The sequence below is a fragment of the Pinus tabuliformis genome, chromosome 1_2 (assembly GCF_031772625.1).
Source record: "Pinus tabuliformis cultivar Carrire ecotype Pingquan chromosome 1_2, CPIR1, whole genome shotgun sequence".
In the NCBI taxonomy this organism is placed as follows: Eukaryota; Viridiplantae; Streptophyta; class Pinopsida; order Pinales; family Pinaceae; genus Pinus; species Pinus tabuliformis.
Window position 1 is genome coordinate 762,011,122 of NC_142298.1, and position 8,237 is coordinate 762,019,358.

Genomic DNA, 8,237 nt, shown 5'->3' on the forward strand with positions numbered 1-8,237 from the left:
TATTGCATTGGCAATAGGAAAGGAAGGCAACAATGAGAGAAAGTCAAAGATATAAGATGGAGGTTATCATTGATAAATGAAGGTGAATCACCTTAACTATATGCAATGCAATGCATTTTACTCACAATTATCTTTCGCTCATCTGTGAATGCATTTGTTTGATTTTCAATTTATTATATGTTTTATATGTGGTCTCACACTCAAATATATCAATCTCACTTTGTGTAGTGAGCAACCACAATTTTATAGTTTATGAAGGTCAAGGTGAAGATACCCTAGACATTATACTAACTTAAATTGGACGATTGGTGAGCCATATTTTTTTCCTACAGAAGAATATTGTCCTTTAATCGACTGAAATATTTGTTTTTTTGCGAATTGATTTATCGTTTTGTCATGGATTCAGGGTAGTATGATCTTGTTAATGAGTGTTTGGTTTGAAATCTTCCAATAACTTTGATGCAGAATAAAGGGAAATGTTATATTGAGGTTCACAATTTCAGGGCTTATTTCTCATGGTTGTTTCTGCTATAACATTAGCCAAGGGCGAACAGGTGTGTGTATGATTAATTTATCGCTTTCTATATTTGTTATTCATTTTCTCTCGTGGTTTATTTGTGATCTCGTATATTATATTAGTTTGTGCAGTGAGTGACTATAGTTGCAGTGTCTAGGATGGTGCAATGTATGTTTTCTTGCTCCACGTCACAAGGGCACCCCCACAAAACGTGCCTTGTAGAGGAGGTGGGTAAGGTCGAGCAGACAAGCATACTGACCCTTCAACCATTCAAACATCGTGCTAACATACAACACTGTTGTCCTATGGACCTTGGGATTTTCGGTGTTCAATATGTTTAGGTATGCTTAGATTCCTTTTCCGAAAAATTTACATCTTATGAAAGATTTGTTTGCGTTACTCGGAGTAGAAGTACATCTAGTTTATAGAATTTATATTTTTTTGAGATATAACACAGAATATAACTGGAATCGAACTAAGTTGCATGACATGTTCATACCTTCAAACTCTCTAGTTTAAATTCTATTAGAAATCTAATATTTTATTGTATATCTAGTGCAAATGGCTTGTTCCATTGAACATGAATACATGAAATACAAAATGGACTCTCCCCTTTTATATAACAGTCTTAAAGAAAGGTGTGTTTCTTATTATGATTAATTATTGCGTTCGACTCTTTAGTTTAAATTATATAACAACTCTAATATCTTCTTTTTTATCTATTGTAGATGGGTTGTTTTGATGAGCGGGAACAAGTTGAATACAAAAGAGTGTGCCCAACGAACTCTATGGGAGGTGCGTTTTCTATTATGAATAATTATTTGTTTTGAAATATGCTTACCATTACTAATTGTGTGTATATTTTAACCTTGTTCAACCCACTTTTTTTCCTTTGAGCAGAGGAGAGCACGTTGTAGGAGAGATGATGTGCAAAGGGGATATTTGCAATTTTTCTTTGTTCTTGTCTTAATGTTTTGTTTTCGGAGTTTGAGCATGGCCATGCTTTGAGTTGTACTTATTTTCCTTTGTTTTTTCTTTGCTCATTTTTTGTAGTTTGGTCTTGGTTTCATTTGTTGGGTGTGTTGTACTCGTTTTCCTTTGTTTTTTTTTTTTTTCACATTTTTTGTACTTTGGTCTTGGTTTCGTTTGTTGGGTGTGGAAAAGGAAATGAAGGAAGCAGACAAAGAAAGAAATGAAGGAAGCAGATAAAGAAAATGGAGGTTATTATTCATAAATGAAGGTGAGTTAACATACCTATATGAAGTGCATTTCACTTAAATGTATCTTTTGCTAATTTGTTGCTCCACTTGTTTGTTATTCAATTTATTATGTTTTACCTATGCTCTCATAATCAGCTATAATGATCTGTTTTATGCAGTGAACGACTACAATTGTATAGTATACAAAGGTCAAGTATTGAAGATACAATAGAAATTCTTATTTTGTAATGGTTTCATACTATAGTATGATTTTACTCTAGTGTGTGAGATTCAAGAGTTTTTCCGAAAACTTTGATATGTAATAGAAAATGTATACTTAGGTTCACATCTTTAGTGCTTATTTTTCATGATTGTTGCTTTTATAATATTAGCCAACGGAGGATAGGTTTGTGTGCGCTTAATTCAAGCGTAAGCTGGTTGATTTTTCCACGACACTCAAGAATTTGGATTGAGTCTAAAATCTCGAAAACAAACACACTCAAATGCGACAACACTTCTACTATTATCAACGAAATAACATACGTCAGTGAGTCAACTAGTGCACATGACAATTTTTAACTTTTAAAACCCTCTACTTGTTATGTTACAAACTATAATAAAACAGTCTTAGGGCTCCCTTACTAGGGATCATGGCCCTTACGTACAACCTTGATATAAGGACACAACTAGGGCTTGGTGTCATCTGCTATGACCACCAATCTACCATAAACAAATTACGCTTGACTTACTTGTTGACAACACGCACTATAGCCATTTCAGTCCACGTACCTTGAACACATCTGGCGAGTCCCCTTGCCTCCCAATCTACTGATCACTGAACTTGCATCTTGAATTGCCACTATCAATGATCACGACCGCTTTTGTGTAACTGAACTTTGGCTCACTGATTTGCCCACTAGCAGCCTTTTAGCGCCATTAAGAAGTCTACTCCTTGGGACTTTTGGATATGCCCTCTTGTCAACCATATGGCTCCTTTCATAATCTAAGCTAGGGCTCCATTACTCTGCCTCGTAACAACCCATTGATTCTCTTAACGAACATTGTACTTGAGGTCTTCTAGACTACCCACTTGTCAGCATCCTGGATGCTCCAGTTGCCCTTTCATCCTTCAAAGCTCAACCCTCAGGGCTTCCAAAATTACGCATACACAGTCAACACCATGACTAATCTGGGGCTTCTGAAGCTGAACTTCCTTGTGCAATTTGTACTTAAATTGTCAAGATCTAGGGTTATTGCAAACAAGCCACCAACAATGATAAGATGCATTCTAAAGGGATTCCAAAATTAGCCATACACAGTCAACACCATGATTAATCTAGGGCTTCCAAGCCTGCGCTTTCTTTTGCAATTTGTTTCCTTAAATTGTCCAAATCGAGGGCTACTCCAAACAACCCACCAATAGTGATAAGATGCACTCTATATCCCTGTTCTTAGGTCTAATTACAATTGTTGTTCAAACCTTAGAACAGGCCTTAACTTTTCCTTTACTACATCACCCTTCTCGTTCTCCTTTTGTCTCAAACTTCTACCCAGAACAAAGAGTCATCAACCTCCCTTTCTAGGGTCTCAACTCTCTTCATTCATCAAAGATCTGGGCTATTCTTTCACTGAGATTTGGACAGACCATAGGATGGCTCTCTGCATAAGATGAAGCTCTAACTAGTGCATATCAAAATTGTTGTCCAAAACCTCATGGACAACCCTCCAACCTTAGCAATCTATCTCCTTGAGGACGTTACCACCTGCAACAATGAATAAACAATAATTCCTTTTCTTGATTTCACACCCACACCTTGGGTGCAAAATCTCAATGCTTGGGTTCTTTGTCCATAGAAGGGAAAACCCTTTCGTGGTGCAAACTCACACAAACCCAAGCATAGGTGGTCTGATAGTGATGACTCCTTCATCAATAGAGACTTTTGTGAGTAAAACCTATTTCGACGCAAACTCACACAAACCCAAGCACAGGTGGTCTGAGAGTGATTACTCCTTCATCAATAGGGATCTAGTCCTGTAGAAGCACATTTCACTTAACTTTGCACTTCCATTGCTGGAATCGATCTTGAGATATGCTGAGAAGCTTCAATGATAATTTTCTTCCAAAAAACTCTTTGAGATCGTGTTTGATGTAAATCTAAAACATTTTTCTATATCATCGCAACCCCTTTAATTTTGTGTTGTGTAGACGTAAACATGATGTTGTAGGCAAACAACTATGCGACTTTATACATTGTTGGGTGTTTCAATCGCTTATCCCTGCTAGCAGAATGGAAGAGATTGGATCTCAATGTGTTCATACAAATATAAAACGGAATGATTTCTATAGTCATGGAACGAACTGAGAAAGAAGTCACGATAGGTATGAGAAGACCACCTTTGTATCAAAGTTCCTTAAGCTAAAAACAATTTCCAACAAAAAATAGTCACCAACCCAGAGTTTGTATAAGCGACATTAGCGTCGGGAAATGCATGTGAAGAAGATAACAGTTTTCCTGCATGGAAACTCATTGACCAAATCTATGTGCCAAAGTCCTATTTTATGAGATTCATTTTGTTTGATTTGTTAATTCAATCGCTTATGCCTACTGGCAGAATGGAAGAGATTGGAGATCAATGTTTGCATACAAATATAAAAAGGAAGTATTTTTATAGTCGTGGAACGAAGAGAGAAACAAGTCACGATAGGTATGAGAAGGCCACCTTTGTATTGGAGTTCTTTAAGCTAAAAACAATTTCCAACTAAAAATAATCACCAACTCATAGTTTGTATAAGCGACATTAGCGTCCGGAAAAACTTGTGAAGAAGGTAACAGTTCTCTTTTATGGCAACTCATTGACCAAAACTATGCGCCAAAGTCCTATTTTATGAGATTCATTTTGTCTGATTTGGTAACTAGCAAGCCTAGCAAGGTGTAGGAGAGCTATATTACCCACAAACATAAGGAGACCAGTGTTTTCTACAATAATTCTCCTCACATGCATGGGTGGCCTAATCCTTTTGTAGACTCCAAATATCGTTTAAATCACCACCGAACCTACGCATTGCTCCATGGCCCTTTTGTTTTTGTCAAACGCAACAAACCATAAGCTACCATGATTGGCAAAGCTATTGTATGTAGCTGTCAGCCTGTCACTCCTATGTGGCACTACAAAAATATGCATTGAATTCCTAGACCGAAAATTGCGAATATTGATAGCCTTCATAACTAGCGAAATTTCTTTGTTATCAGATAATTTCCCTCTGCTCATATTAAATATAAAGTTAAATATATGCCCATCTAACCCACATAGGATCATCACCGATGGGATTTATATCAAACTCAATGACCAGATGTTTTTGCAATTTACATATAGACAATATTACCCCTTTTGTGACCAAAAATGTGACTACAATTATAGAAAATCCTGTGGGTACTATAAAATATGAACAAATCTCCTTTATTCCTAGTAACTTTGTTGATGTGTGCTCATGACTGTGGACTGTAAGAGAAAACCCTCTTTAAATGCTTCTAAATAGGGAACAACTTCACCTTATGCTTGACTTTCATTGAAAATACAAAAGTTCGTTATAAGATCGATATTTACATATCTTTCCAAAACTTATATTTGAGAGCTTGAAACGACTAGCTACTGATGCAATTGAATAAGTTATAAACCTCCATAGCTCGACCTTATGTACACAAATCCGCTATCTAAATAAGAAGTTGTTGAAACAATAGATGTTTTTCCTAGAAGTTCTAGCTCGAAACTAGTAACCCTTTCCTCTTGACATATGATAGGGAATTTAAAATCCTTGAGATCATGAAGAAGTATCGAGCAATTGAGGAAGCCTTGAAATCACCTAGAAGTGTCGAGCAATTGACGAAGCCCTGAAATCACCTAGAAGGCATCAAAAACCATCTCCAAACCATAAGCATTAGCGATAGTCATAGAATTGTGTTTGGCATGCTCTACAATAACAAATCGTCTCCTCACTGTGAATCTCTGAAACAAACAGCCAAAATGTTGGCTTTCACACGAGTATGCAGAAGATTATTCATTCAACTTACAATGACATGACTGTATTGAATTACTCTAAACAATTTGATATGTAGATAGCTTCAAGGCTATCTTAGCTAACCCTTGTCACAAGTTCTTAGAGTAAGTTTGCTCGATTTTCTATTTCAAAAGCCCTCTCTTGAGAAAGGGCTCCCACCATGGCAATTCAATGCGTTATGGTCTAAATTCTTAGTAAAATAATTAAATGCATTTGTTGAATTTGATGTGTTCTAGTGTAAATTTTGACTGAAGCAATTAAAGCGCATTTTTTAGTGTGTAGTAAGTTATATATAGTTCAATCCATCAAAATTATGGATACATGAAATACAAAATGGATTGCCCCCCTTTGTATAACAAAACTCAAAGACAAGTATGTTTCATATTTTGGTTAATTATTGTATTCAGTTCTCCAGTTTAAATTGTATATTGATTCTAATATCTTATTATGTCTTTGTTGTAGATGCCTTGTTTGGTTGAGCACGAATAAGTGGAATACAAAATGGAGTGTTTATCGTTATATAGCAAACTCCAGAGGAGGTGCGTTTGCTATTATGAATAACTATTGGTTTTGAATAAAGCTTACCATTACTATCTATGTTTGGATTTGAATGTTATTCACCCCACTTTTTTTCCCTTTCAGCTGAGGAGAGGACATTGTAGTAGAGATAATGTGCAAAGGGGAAGTTTGCAATTTTTAGTTTGTTATTGGCTACATGTTTTGTTTTTGTTGATTTTTAGCATGGTCATGCTTTTTGTTGTACTCATTTAGCTTTCTTTGACATTTTTCTCTCATTTCTTGTAGTTGGTCGTGGTTTTGTTTATTGCATGTGCAATAGGAAAGGAACGCAACAAGGAGAGAAAGTCAAAGATACAAGATGGAGGTTATCATTCATAAATGAAGGTGAATCACCTTAACTATATGAAATGCAATGCATTTTACTCACAATTATCTTTCGCTCATCTGTGAATGCATTTGTTTGATTTTCAATTTATTATATGTTTTATATGTGGTCTCACACTCAAATATATCGATCTCACTTTGTGTAGTGAGCAACCACAATTTTATAGTTTATGAAGATCAAGTTGAAGATACCCTAGACATTATACTAACTTAAATTGGACGATTGGTGAGCCATATTTTTTCCTACAGAAGAATATTGTCCTTTAATCGACTGAAATATTTGTTTTTTTGCAAATTGATTTATCGTTTTGTCATGGATTCAGGGTAGTATGATCTTGTTAATCAGTGTGTGGTTTGAAATTTTCCAATAACTTTGATGCAGAATAAAGGGAAATGTTATATTGAGGTTCACAATTTCAGGGCTTATTGCTCATGGTTGTTGCTGCTATAACATTAGCCAAGGGCGAACAGGTATGTGTATGATTAATTTATTGCTTTCTATATTTGTTATTCATTTTCTCTCGTGGTTTATTTGTGTTCTCATATATTATATTAGTTTGTGCAGTGAGTGACTAGAGTTGTAGTGTCTAGGATGGTGCAATGTATGTTTTCTTGCTCCACGTCACATGGGTACCCCCACAAAACATGCCTTGTAGAGGAGGTGGGTAAGGTCTAGCTGACAAGCATACTGACCCTTCAACCATTCAAACATCGTGCTAACATACAACACTGCTGTCCTATGGACCTTGGGATTTTCGGTGTTCAATATGTTTAGGTATGCTTAGATTCCTTTTCTGAAAAATTTACATCTTTTGAAAGATTTGTTTGCGTTACTCGGAGCAGAAGTACATCTAGTTTATAGAATTTATATTTTTTTGAGATATAACACAGAATATAACTGGAATCGAACTAAGTTGCATGACATGTTCATACCTTCAAACTCTCTAGTTTAAATTCTATTAGAAATTTAATATTTTATTGTATATCTAGTGCAAATGGCTTGTTCCATTGAACATGAATACATGAAATACAAAATGGACTCTCTCCCCTTTTATATAACAGTCTTAAAGAACGGTGTGTTTCTTATTATCATTGATTAGTGCGTTCAACTCTTTAGTTTAAATTATATAACAACTCTATTATCTTCTTTTTTATCTGTTGTAGATGGCTTGTTTTGATGAGCAGGAACAAGTGGAATACAAAAGAGAGTGCCCAACAAACTCTATGGGAGGTGCGTTTTCTATTATGAATAATTATTGGTTTTGAAATATGCTTACCATTACTAATTGTTTGTATATTTTAACCTTGTTCAACCCACTTTTTTTTTCCTTTGAGCAGAGGAGAGCACGTTGTAGGAGAGATGATGTGCAAAGGGGATATTTGCAATTTTTCTTTGTTCTTGTCTTAATGTTTTGTTTTCGGAGTTTGAGCATGGCCATGCTTTGAGTTGTACTTATTTTCCTTTGTTTTTTTTTTTGCTCATTTTTTGTAGTTTGGTCTTGGTTTCATTTGTGGGGTGTGTTGTACTTGTTTTCCTTTGTTTTTTTTTTTTCACATTTTT

General features: G+C 35.4%; 1 long non-coding RNA gene across 1 annotated transcript; it reads left to right on the plus strand.

The window, feature by feature from the left end:
* Positions 1-1,424: 1,424 nt before the first annotated feature.
* LOC149208047 (uncharacterized) lies at positions 1,425-6,670 on the plus strand. The gene is made up of 3 exons (XR_016252066.1): positions 1,425-1,757; positions 6,236-6,312; positions 6,416-6,670. It is a non-coding gene; the product is annotated as an uncharacterized LOC149208047 (long non-coding RNA).
* Positions 6,671-8,237: the final 1,567 nt, after the last annotated feature.